The sequence below is a fragment of the Papaver somniferum genome, chromosome 2 (assembly GCF_003573695.1).
Source record: "Papaver somniferum cultivar HN1 chromosome 2, ASM357369v1, whole genome shotgun sequence".
Lineage (NCBI taxonomy): Eukaryota > Viridiplantae > Streptophyta > Magnoliopsida > Ranunculales > Papaveraceae > Papaver > Papaver somniferum.
Window position 1 is genome coordinate 35,813,413 of NC_039359.1, and position 13,690 is coordinate 35,827,102.

Sequence of the window (13,690 nt, forward strand, 5' to 3'; positions counted from 1 at the left end):
TTGAAGAGGTCCCTCTGGAGGACCCCGTTTACCTTGATTGACCATCGAGGCAATTTTGTATGTTGTATATTATGTTTGTAGGTTTTTGGTTACACTTCACCCAGGTACTATTTTTCCGACTTTTCTCTTTATTATTTCCTCATGTTACTTATATTTTTGGTACTGTTATTTAATTAGAAACATTGATGAAAATGTTAGATTTAAGTTTGGTGGTGGGGTAGAACTTTTTGTTACCTTTTCGTTGCAATAAATAAACTCCAGAGCCTAGAAATTTATCCTTATTAAGGATGGCACTACCCAATCTAAGTGTATGGAAGCATTTTGGTTGTAGGAGTTGAGGGACCAATCTGATTAGATGGAAACATCTAAAGAGTCTATTCATAAGAGCACAGAGCTCAGGTGTTAGAAATAACATGGTAGTTTCGCCATGTCTCATTGAGTCCTTTTCACTTCTATTTTTATTTATTTTTTCTTTTTAAAATATATTTCTTTAAGTGATTAGGTGGGGCTCACGATTCAAGTTGTTACCATTGCTAGGGTGAAATAGAGTGATTGAGATAGCCATGAAAAAAAAAGAAAAAAAAAAAAGAGTGAGAAATTGAGACCAGACCATCATACCAACTGGAATAAATTCAATAAAGTCGACCACTGGAACCCTTGTATATGCCAGTTGTGTTGACCTAGAGTTAGGATTATCGACCACTGGTACCCTTGTATATGCCAGTGTGTTGATATTAGTCAGACCGGTATCTCAGTCCATTAGGATAGGTTCATTATGGCAGTGGCCTTCAGACAGATATGAGAAACACCGTTCACCTTAGTCAACATCAAAACCATCTATGTTTTCCTATATCCATCTTCTTAATCTATCCATGTGATTTGTTTGATTCTGAGTTTGGATGCGACTATCTGAGTAGAGCTCTGTCACTTCATATGAATTTTAGTATGCTTGAGTGCGAACTCGTGTACAACAATTGGAATTTCGCATCAGAGTACTTCCTCCTGTAGTCAATAAGTATGCCAACCAAGGAGATTCTTTAGTGCCTTCCAAGGTTCTGTGTAGATATCTAGGGTCTGGAGTATAGAGTTTTTGTGGGTATACCTCTGGTAAGCCCTCCGGAGACAACACTCCGCCACTAGGGGTTTGAAGGCTTATTGCATACGCTAAATGCAATCGACGATGCCTGCGACAGTGAGTTAGGATTTTATTTTTATTTTATTTTTGCTCGAGGATTAGCAAGTAATAGGTTTGGGGGTATTTGATAGACGCATTTATATGTCTATTTTGATCTCGATTTTCTATTTTGTTAGTACCCATTTTTGTACTTATTTTGGTATTTTATGATTTTGTAGGTGTTTTTAGAGAAATAAGCTTTTGCGGGAAAATTGGCTCGAAAAGTGGTATTTGCGCTCGTGGGAGAAAATTACTATTCGGACTCTCAGTTTGGATAAGGGTAACTTCAATTACTAAGGGGTACTCCACTGATAAGGGGTACCCTAATTTATATTTACACTTCACAGCTATTCGCACCCCTGTACTGGTTAGGGGCACTCCATCCCTTGCTTTTGAAGAGACAGAATTGGCGGGAAAATTTGCACTCCGTCTGCATGATTCCGTAGAACGAAGTTGGACGAGATTTTGACGGATTTTGATACGGACTTGGAGCATTTTGGGCCTGTTAGGTGGATTCAAGTTTGGTAAGATATAAGTTCACGTAAAAAGGGGAAGGTTTCGTCTAATCTTAACAAAACAGAGTAAGAAAGTTTATCGGAAATGGTGAGATTTTCTGGGAAGAATTGCAACGAGATTTCATCGGAGTTTTTGATACATATTGATTCGAAGTACCATGTTATGCTTAAACATGGCAGGTAATCGTATCGGATTCGATAAAGGAGGGATGAGACGTCACTCGGAAGGAAACATGGCAGAATATTCTCGGGTTATCATTCTCTGTTATGTTTGGAAGATTTCGTAGATGAAAGGGAAGATATTTTCTATATCCAGGTGGTATTCTATCTTGGGAAGGAGGTTGGATAAAACAGAAAGCCGTGTGAGAAGATAAAAAGGAAATAATAACCAAACTTGCCGGAACTTGGAAAAGAAGAAAAACAAGGGTGTTTGATAGACGTATTTATGTGTCTATTTGTTCTCATTTACATGTATTTTTAGTGCTCGTTTTTGTACTTATTTGGTTATTTTGGGCCTTTGTAGGTGTTTTTGGAGAAATAAGCTTTTGCGGCGAAATGGGCTCGAAAAGTGGTATTTACACCCCAAGAGGAACTACCAGAAGCACCCCAGAAGTATGTTGGAGACACCCCAGAAATATCCCGGAGGAACCCCGAAAAAGTGCGGAAAACATCCTAGAAGAATTGCTAAAGGCACCCCCTAAGTTGGATAAGGGGCACCCCATTTCAGGGCATGTACTAAAGGGACTCTCGAAATGGATAAGGGGAGGTCATCTACATAATTCAAATACAATTTTTGGCGGGAAACTGGCAGCAGCGAGGAGCAATTTTTGTGTGAGAATCTTTGGGCAGTTTTAAAGAGATTCAATTGTGGAATTCGATTGGGCTGGACTTACTAGAGCAAAACAGGGTTTGTGTGTGCGTTTGGGTCGAACATATTGGGCTAGAATGTACGGGAGAAGTGAATCAAAGTTCAACAGGGATACGTATTCTTTCTGTTTATTTTCAAAGATTTTGTGAAGAATTTTGGGAGAGTTTTACGCTAGATAAAGATGTACCTAGTCTTGTTCAAGTCAGAGAATAGTTTGGATACGAGAGAATAGCCAACAGAACCACGTGAATCAACAGGAAAGTGATTTTTCTCCAAACTGCCCGAGAAGAATAATGAGATTATTCTCGGATTTGATCGAGTTTCTAGGGAGTTGGATAGCTATAAATAGCTGTGTTTTCATCATAGAAGGGTTAGAAACCATTAGGAGAGAGTTTAGAGGTCTGCAGAGAAGGGAGAATCGAGTTACAGTGCTGCTGCTGCTGCTGTTCGAGGAGGAAGAAGAAGACGAAGAACAGACTAGCTAAGACAGTCGTTCTTCAACAGTCTTAAAAGTGGAACGCAGTGTCGTTGTTTTACAGCACTTGAGTTGTATCGTTGATTTTCATCCCTTTCCCCTTTGTAACAGTGGCGCTGTAACACCATTACAGCGTTGCAAATTCCTGTTTCATCTTATATTCATCAATAAAAACACCTATTTTAAACATGAATTTATCTTGTGAGTGTGTTTTTGGGATGAGGAGCTAAACCCAATCCCAGGGGTAATGGAGGAAGCCATTCTTCCAAAAGTTATGTGGTAAAATTCATTTAAATTTATTTATGCAATCCTTTTATGATTAATTGCACCGAATGAAAATTGAATAAATGATTTTTATTAATTAATTTTGTTTTCTCTTGATGAAATATGCTTGGTTTATTGCTTTTGATATTTCATGCTTGCGATTAACAATGGATGTTTTGAAAATCTAATTTAGGCAATGATTAGAATCACAATTACTTTTGATTGGAATTATAATGTCTAGAATTGGATGATAAGAATTATCATTGAATCACATGAATTTTGGTGTATGGTGAAATCCTGAACCCTGGTCTTTCCATAATATTTACTTCACCTTTGAATTTAATTTGTTTTATCTTTATTTTTATTAAGTCTAAAAATTATTTCCTTCACAAGTCTGAAAAGAACCCAGTTTTTACCACAAATACAACATCATTTGAAAAACCATCAGTGTTCTCGGGATTTAATGACCCTGTGAAGTATATAAAAGGAGTTGGGAGGTTCAAAGAAGGATATCGAGTAGTTGGGGGTCGGTACGAATCCTTTCAGAGAAGTTTAGAACACCACAGATCTCCAGAGATCGAGTTGCAGGAATATTCACCTGCTGCTGGTGAAGAAGAGAAGCTGAAGAACACTGGACAGAGGTAGACAGTCGCAGAGGCAGTATTATTCAAACAACACAACAGAAGTATCGTTGTTCAACAGATCTCATATATCACAAGCTTGTCATCTTTTCTCTGTAACAGTTCAAAACCCATTGTAACAGTCTGTTTGTAACGCCTTTCTAGCGTTGCAAACTGTCTGCTTTATTAGTTTTCTCTTGTTTTTCACACTTTTGAGATATAAACACCTATTTTGAGAACGTGAATAATATGAGGAGCTAAACCCCATTGTTGAGGCGATATAGGAAGCTATTTTCCCAATAAAAAGCGGTACAATCTATTTTATTTAATTTATTGCAATTATTATTATGATTATTTTCCTTGAACTATTATTGAATATGATTTTTATTTGAGTGATTGTGATCTATTTTGATGGAGTATGCTTAGTTTATAGACTCTTGATGCTTCATACTTGGTATTTACAATTATTACTTTTGAAAATCTATTAGTTGCAATATTTTAGAATCAAATTAAACGAGAAAATTGCATGAATATAAATATTTGGACCAAATCACTTTGAACTTGGAAAATAGTGGAATCTTAGCCTCAGTGTTCTTTTAATATTGATACCATTTTTGTCGGTGTTTGTAATAATTATTAGCGAGTCTTCTATTTAGTTTTGAATTTAAGTCTAAAGTTATCCTTCACAAGTTCGAGAATCGAATCACTTTTTACAACTATCTACAAATCACATCAACTAGTAGCTGCAGAATCTCTAGAGGTCACGTTTATTTCCACTTAATATCATCTAGCAAATATTTTTACCAAAGGTGTTAGAGCATTGCTCGGTCGAACTCGCATGTGTTGCTATCTCAAGCATGTTTGTCAGTGTTAGTGATCAAAACTATAAGTCCTGATTTCTAGTCTACTAAAGCTAAGTCTCGGACTAGGATAGAAAGTGTAGTTGAGCTCAAGAACTCCATGGAGGATCATTATACAAGACGAAGAACTACTCAAGGAACTGGTGGAACTTCATCGACAAAAAGTTATATGGAGACTTGAACTTATCTATCACTCAAAAGTATATCTACTCTATCTCCTATCTTGAGACAAAAGTCGTTTTGCTATATAGACTTTGATTATACACATTTGGTATTTCGAGCCAAGTTTATCTCGCCTATCCATTTCTCGAAATATGTGTTGGTAAGCTTTCTCTTTGGCCAAATTCATCTTTAGCGAAAGTCATGTTTTGTTTCAATCACTTTGAAAATTGCTTTGACGAAAAATGGTTTGTGAATAACAACTATATAACGTCCTCTAAGAATGTTTCAATGATTGAAATGAGAGTTTAGATTATATAACCATTGATGGATATAAGCATTATTGTGGAAACACATATATGTATAAGTCCTTATTCCTTGAACCGAAGTTTGCGAACTTTGTTGATCAAGAGAACCGGAACAAGAGTAGTGAACTCAGTCCGCAAACTGGCGGAAGTTCTCGACCCGAGAAAATCTGCTGGAGTTTGAGAACTCCTTCCGGGAGCTTAAGTCCGCGAACCCAATCCGCGAACTTGAGTTAGGGTATATCTAAATACGATTGTTTGTGAACTCATGTTTATATAAACTAAGGAATGTTATTTGCAAACCGTGGGTATAAAGTTCATGAACCAATTCGAGTGAATAAAATCATTTTTGCTTCAATTGTGTCTTGTGTAGTACATAAGATTTCCTTGCAATTGAACAACTCTCTAACTAGTTCATTTGAGTCATTTGAACTAGTTATGGTGAAGAAGAACATGGATGATATGATATGCTCACATGGCTAACCTTTTGGTTGACTATTATTGAACCAACAAGTGCATACGTTTGGGTACGGTTAACAAACCTAGAAACGTGCATTTCATTTTTGTGTAACAAGCTAGGTTTTCGATCTAATGGTTGAAAGATATTAGCTTTAATCTAATCAGGTTTTCATATAACGGTGAATATTGAATGCTTTGTTACTAAGCTAACATTGATTGCAAACCCTGATTTGGAAGACTATATAAGGGAGAACTCTAGCAACTGGGAAACCTAATCCCCACACCTTACATGTGATACTAGTTGTAAGCTAGAGTCGATTCTCCTTTAACCTTTGGTTTTCTTTTCTTAAACCAGGTTAACGACTTAAAGACTTCATTGGGATTGTGAATCCAGACTGTACTAGTACAATAACAAGATTGGATTGAGATTGATATCTCCGATAGGAAAGATATAAAAGTAGTCACAAACATCTTCGTCTCATCGTTTGTGATTCCACAATATCTTCTTTCGCCGCGTCGATTAAGATTATTGTGAGGTGATTGATAATACTAGGTTGTTCTTCAGGAATATAAGTCCGGGTTATCAATTGCTTCCTGTTGACCTTGATTTATCAAAAAACGGAACAAAAACTCTTGGGTATTTCTGTGGGAGACAGATTTATTCAATTCATAGACTTTTATATGTGATACAGATTTGTTTATTAAGTCTTCGACTTTGGGTCGTAGCAACTCTTAGTTGTGGGTGAGATTAGCTACGGGAATCAAGTGCGTAGTATCCTGCTGGGATCAGAGACGTAAGGAGCAAAATTGTACCTTGGATCAGTGTGAGATTGATTGGGGTTCAACTACAGTCCAGACCGAAGTTAGTTTATAGTAGGCTAGTGTCTAAAGCAGCTTAATACAGTGTGTGTGTTCAATCTGGACTAGGTCCCAGAGTTTTTATGCATTTGCGGTTTCCTCGTTAACAAAATTCTGGTGTCTGTGTTATTTCTATTTCCGTATTATATTGTTTATCTTTATAATTGAAATATCACAGGTTGTGCGTTAGTTCAATCAATTATAATATTCGACCTTTGGTTATTGATTTAAATTGATTGAAACTTGGATAGTGTTCTTTGATACCATCCAAGTTATCTCTATAGTATTTGATAAAGACTCGTAGATTTCTATTTGCTTGAGTATAGATCAAATCGAGGGATTGAGATATTAACTTCTTTGATATACTTTTATCTAGATTGAGTCTGACTGTCTAGTTGATTCTCTACAAAGTATATTGGAGTTAGTCCATACAGATTGCTATTGGGTGTGGTTGTTATACCCCCGCTTTTTCAATTGGTATCATAGTAGGCAAACACATTCAAGACCTTACAAATCTGTGTTTGTAGCGATCTGACTCTATGGAAAGGAGTAGTATCTCTGATAAACGCACCACCAGAAATAAAAGTTCTGTATCGTCTATTTTTATTAAAGAGAAAGATTCTTCAATCTCAAATATAGACGAACCTTGTGTTCAAACAAGACAGACATGCTACGACATGTGTTATTCCGATTACCCTTCAAAAGAGTCTATCTCTCTAAATGAACGGGAAACAGCTGAAGAGAGTGAATTGATTCTAAATCTTGCTAGAATCCAAGCTGATAGATTTAATCGGTTGAAATACCATGTTATTCTTGGCGTAATAAGAGACTGCAAATTCAAAGAAAATGTTGAAGATCATTCTTCACGTATGACTCTTGAGGCTAGCCTCAAAAGGGATGCTTTGGAAATTGAACATCGCTTGAGTAAACTCTCTATTCAAGGATGCTCTAAGCAGTCTAATATACCAAGTACTTCTGTTGCAACTGAAAATATGAGAGTTCCATAAGTAAAAATGGAATCCCTTCCTATTAAAACAGATGTGCCTAAAATCTTCATCAATCAAGGATGTTGCACATCAAATGGAAGGCAGAAATCTCCAAACGATGATAATAAGACGGTACTATCTAATCATTCCTGTGATCAGAAACTATGTCTCTTCTGTGAGACAAAGAGTTCTGCTAAACAAAAGGGAAACTCTAGGTTGAATAAAAACTCCTTGGTTCAACTTCAACACACCTTAGACTTAATTCTCAAAGGTGTAACTGACATTCGTATGTCTAAACCAATTGGTTTTCGTACTTACCCTGTGTATGCTACCAGGAAGGTCAGTTCAATGAGTTCCTCGAATGTTCAAAAGCAGAACAAACGTCTTAATAAACATCGTCTAAGAAAAGATCATATCATTTCCTCTGGAAATAAAGTTACCCTTGATGTGAACGAAATCCCAGGAGAAAGAAGAAAAATTGATGACATGAGAAATAACCTGAAGGAGATAATTGAAGGCTATAAAGAAATTGTCAACAGGTTGTCATCCTACTCAAGTCAAAATTCTTTGGGTAAGAACTCAAACTATGTCTCGTATTTTGATGACAATAAGTTTTATGAGAATTTCTCATATAAAAAGGGATCCCTCTCTAGATTCAGAAGGGAAAAGGGACTTGATGAACAGTTGGATGATCTTTCAGATGACAGTGATTCAGAAGAGGGGCAAAGCATTGATGAGGAAGTTGCTCAATATATCAAGCTGTTTGACCGTGCTTTGAAAGAAAAGAAGTCAACAACTTGCTTGAGTAAATATATGGTTCCTCTTTGTCAAGAAAACAAAAACCTAAGAAAACTCTTTAAAGTATATGATGGTGGTTACAAACTATTAAACTCTATCGTTAAAGATCGTGATGAAGATATATGCACAAAAAGGGCCGAATGTGATAATCTTCTCTGAAATCTCTATGTGTTGAAGGAAAGACTTGCAGATGCTAATACAAGATATGACTCTCAACTAAAATGCTTTAGTGACAGAGAACTCAGTCTTCTTGCCAAAGAAAAATCCTTCGAATATGACCTTGTAGTTGCTCTTGATAAATTAAAATCACTGGAAAACCATCTGAGAAGGTTCAATTCTAGCTCTACAAAATTGTCTTCTATGATTGGATCATGTAAAGAACATCGTGATACACCTGGTATGGGCTATAAAGGAATTGACGCTCCAAAAACTAGTAAGATTAATTTTGTTAAAGTTGTTGATAATTCTCCATGTGAAAAACCTTTGACAGCTTGCAATGGATCTAAAAACAAGGATTCAACTTCTTCTAAAATTGCTCACAAGAGATCGGTCAAAAATAAGTCCTTTAACTGCTACTACTGCGGGAACAAGGGACATTCTGAGCAAAGATGTCGTCTTCGGTTACGGAATGAAAAACTTAATAACAATCTTACATGGATGTCTAAAGAAGTTGTTAAACCGGTATCACACACTGTTGGAATAAAAGGCAACTCCTACTCTCAAGGGATATACAATGATAAGTCATTTTTTAACTGTGCGTTCAAAACGAAGAATGGATACAATGGCAGAAGGAGGAGTAACAATAGTGTAAATGATCCTGTAAATCTCTCAGGAAAAAGGAAAAGGCATAGAAGAAAGAAAAGTACTTATGCTCTCCTCAAAGAAGGTTGTAAATCCAAGACTTCAAATTCATACTTCTTACATGTCAACAATCGAGTCTCTGATCTGAAGAACAGCATAAACAGACTCAAACGGAATATCAAGAAAACATGGAATGCTGTCAACCCAGGTACTCCTAAATCTTTTCTTGATAATGCTTCTTCAACCAAACCAGGTAGTTCGTTAAATTCCGTTGAAAAGAAAAAAAGGATAAGTGAATATTGATGAGCAAGATGCTCATCTTATTACACCCTGACAAGTTCATAATTGATAGCCACATTTTTGCGTATACGTTGTCCTTAATTTCATGTATTGTTGGTACTCGATTTTTGTACTTATTATGGTATTTTATGTGTTTGTAGGCATTTTTGGGAAATAAACATTATTGGAAAAATATGCTCGAAAAGTTGTCTAAAGCACCCGGAGGACACATCTTATTCGAACTCGCACTATTAGATAAGGGGCACTCAATTACTAAGGGGCACCTCAACGGATAAGTGATGTGGTTTTTTATGTTGTTGTAGATAGTGGTAAAAGGTTGTCGTTTACTCAGACTTGTGAAGATTTGTTTTAGACTTAAATTAAAATAAAAACTCAAGATGAAGTTGTTATCAAGATTATAAAAAGCACCGAGACTCAGGATTCCACCATTGATCAATTAAGTGATTTAATCTAATCAATATTCATGCAATTATTTGCGTTTAAAGTGATTCTAATATATTGCCTCTAGTAGATTTTTGAAGTTACAATTGTATACATCAAGCATGAAACATCAAAAGTCTTAAACTAAGCATGCTCCATCAAAACGGATCACAATCATTCAATAAAAATCAATTTTCCAATATTAGTTCCATGCAAATAATAATAAAAGAAATTACAAGAATTAATTAAAATATAAATATACCACTTTTCATGGAACAATGGCTTCCTCCGTCGCCTCGGCTAAGGGGTTGAGCTCCTCATATTATTCACATACTCAAAATAGGTTTTCATAGCTCAAAAGGGTGAAAAACAAGAGAAAACTAGTTAAGCAGACAGTTTGCAACGGTGTATAAGCGTTACAAACAACTGTTACAGAAACAATATATGAAAATTGTTGTAGAAGAAACGACTGTCTCTGGGAGTAGTATGTTCTTCGGTTCTTCCCCTACACCAGCAGAACTGAATGTCTGTAATTTCAATTTTGAGCTTTCTGTGGTTATCTAAACTACCCCAAACTGTTTGTAACCCTTCTATGACTTGCAACCAACCTATATATAGGCAACAACTCTCAAGTAAACCCTAAACAACTCAAGTTTATCTTGATTATTCTTGCACAACAAATCCCGAGAATAATTCTCTCTAGCTTTCTATGCACGCGTCTTCCAAGTTTAATCCAACGTACCAGAATCTCTCAATGATGGTATCCTCAATCATATCCATCAGTATATTGTTAATACTTCACGTAACTTCCAATTATAGTTGAAGAAAATCCCAAAACTTCCTTATCCTCTGTTTAGCTTGAACTCGACGAAATCTCACGACTATATTGAATCTGACAGGCTTACCAGTCCTGTTTTATAGAAACAGGCTTAACTGACTCCAAAGCGACAACCAAATACGATTGTATCTCAGACAAAACCAAATCCAGAAGTTCACTACAAGCCATGAACTTCCTACACCTATGTTTCCTTCTCCCGGCTTATTCAGCCCAATCCATTCGACCCAAACACACGTAACATCCCTGTAATGTTCTAGGAAGTCCAGCCCAACGAAAATCAGACCTTGAATCTCTCTAAAACTCTGTTGAATTCCGAACCCTAATCTGCAGGTGTGTGGGTTCATTTTCCCGCCAAAAAAATCTGTTTGAAATGTGAAGAAGAAGGGTGCCCCCTATCCAGAGTAGGGTTGCCGATAGCATGTGCCTTTGGGATGTCTTGGGGGTGCCCCTTAGTAATTCGGGTACCCCTTATCCATAGTCAGAGTCCGAATAGAAAGTGTCCTCCGGGTGCGCTTTTCGACAACTTTTCGAGCCGATTTTTCCAAAAATGTTTATTGGACAAAAATACCTACACACACATAAAACACCATAATAAGTACAAAAATGAGCACTATCAATATATAGAATCGAGACAAATTGGACACAAAAATGTGTCCATCAAATACCCCCAAACTTATTATTTGCTAGTCCTCGAGCAAAGATAAAATAGAAAAATAAAATCTAACTCAGTGACGCAGGCATCGTCGATTGCATTTAACGCATGCAATAAGCCTTTAAACCCCTAGGTGGCCCTAGTGGCCGAGTTATAGTCTCGGGAGGGCTTACCAGAGATATACCCACAAAACCTTTACTCCATACCCAAACTATCTACGCAGAACCTTGGAAGGCACTAAAGAATCTCCTTGGTTGGCATACTTATTGACTACAAGAGGAAGTACCCTGATGCGAAATTCCAATTGCTGTACACGAGTTTGCACTCAAGCATACTAAAATTCATATATAAGTGACAGAGCTCTACTCAGATAGTCGCATTATGGACATCAATATCCGGAGTCAAAACTAATCACATGGATAGATCAAGAAGATGGATATAGAAAAACATAGATGGTTGTGATGTTTACTAAGTGAACGGCGTTTCCCATATCTGTCTGAAGGCCTCCGCCAAAATGAACCTATCCTAATGGATTGAGATACTGGTCTGACTAATATCAACACAACTGGCATACACAAGGGAACCAGTGATCGATAATCCTAATTCTAGTTCAACACAACTGGCATATACAAGGGAACCAGTGGTCGACTTTATTCACTGATTTTTTTTTTTTGATCCGTTTGGTCTAATTGGTCTGGTCTTTTTTTTATTTTTCTTTGTAACTCAATCACTCTAATTCACCCTAGCATTGGTAACAACTTGAATCGTGGGCCCCACCTATCACTTAGAGAAACATGGTTTAAAAACAAAATAAAATAAAAATAGAAGTGAAAAGGACTCAACGAGATATGGTGAAACTATCATGTTATTTCTAACACCTGAGCTCTGTGCTTTTATGAATAGACTCTTCTAGATGTTTCCATCTAATCAGATTGGTTCCTCAACTCCTACGATCAAAATGCTTCCATCCACTTAGATTAGTTAGTGCAATCCTCAATAGGCATAAATTTCTAGGTTCTGGAGTTTATTTATTCATACTGCAACTAAAAAGTTTCTCCCATACCCCCAAACTTAAATCTAACATTGTCCTCAATGTTCTAAATATAAAATTAAAAGCATGAACAAGGAGAAACTGTTACCATTTGAAGCAAAAGAGATAAGGAAAGATATTACCATGTTGCATGAGATTGGGTTACCTCCCAAAAAGTGCTAAATTTAAAGTCTTCAGCGAGACGTCAAATACCAAAAAATGGCTAATTACCTTTCAAATCATATATCAATAGTCGAAACAACTGTGGGTCAACAAAAGCAAATAAAATTGCCACAATTATCAGACAACTGCACCAAATCAGAAAAATGAACAGACATAGCACATCCTCATCCAAGGTTTCCTGCAAGACAACTGGGTTTTTCTGTTGTGCCCATTTGGGCTTCATATAAGTGTCTTGACAAATTGACTCATTCGAACAACAAGTCTTTAGAATTTCCTCCTGGACAATATCAGGAGGATCCGGTTGCAGAGTCGGAAGTGACTCAAGTAATACCTCAGGTACACTAGGCTCGAATCCCAAGTTAGGGACTTCTAATGGGGATAATTGACCATTACTACCACCAAACTTAGGGTAGTCATTATTCTCGGACAAACCTCTAACTATTGCTTGAATTTCTGGATCCTCAGAGTCTTTAAAATACTCAAGAGCTTCTTCTAGTTCAAAAGTTTGGTCACCTAACTGACTTAATAGAATTTCCTCATCAAGTTCATCTAAGGAATCACCAAATAAAGTGTCCCAATTATCCTGAGTTAGATCCTGAACTAAAGTGCTAATCATATTCACTTCCTCTAAATCGTCAGAAGGTTGTCTATTAACATTAAAGACATTTAGTTCAGTGGTCATATTACCAAAGGAGATGTTCATAAGTCCGGTCCTACAGTTGATGATAGCGTTAGCTGTGGCTAAAAATGGGAGACCTAAAATCACCGGTATTTGAGCACTAGGATCCTGAACAGGCTGAGTATCTAGAACAACGAAATCCACTGGATAAATAAATTTATCAACCTCAATCATAACATCCTCTATGACACCACGAGGTACTTTGACAGACCTATCAGCTAATTGCAATGTCATTTTAGTCGGTTTCAAATTTCCAAGACCTAGCTGGTTGTATACATGATAAGGGAGTAAGTTCACACTAGCTCCTAAGTCAAGCAATGCCTTATCTACTGAATAATTACCGATCACACAAGATATGGTGGGGCATCCAGGATCTTTATACTTAGGGGTTGTTTGGTTCAGAAGGATTGAACTTACCTGACCAACTAAAAAGGCTTTCTTATGGA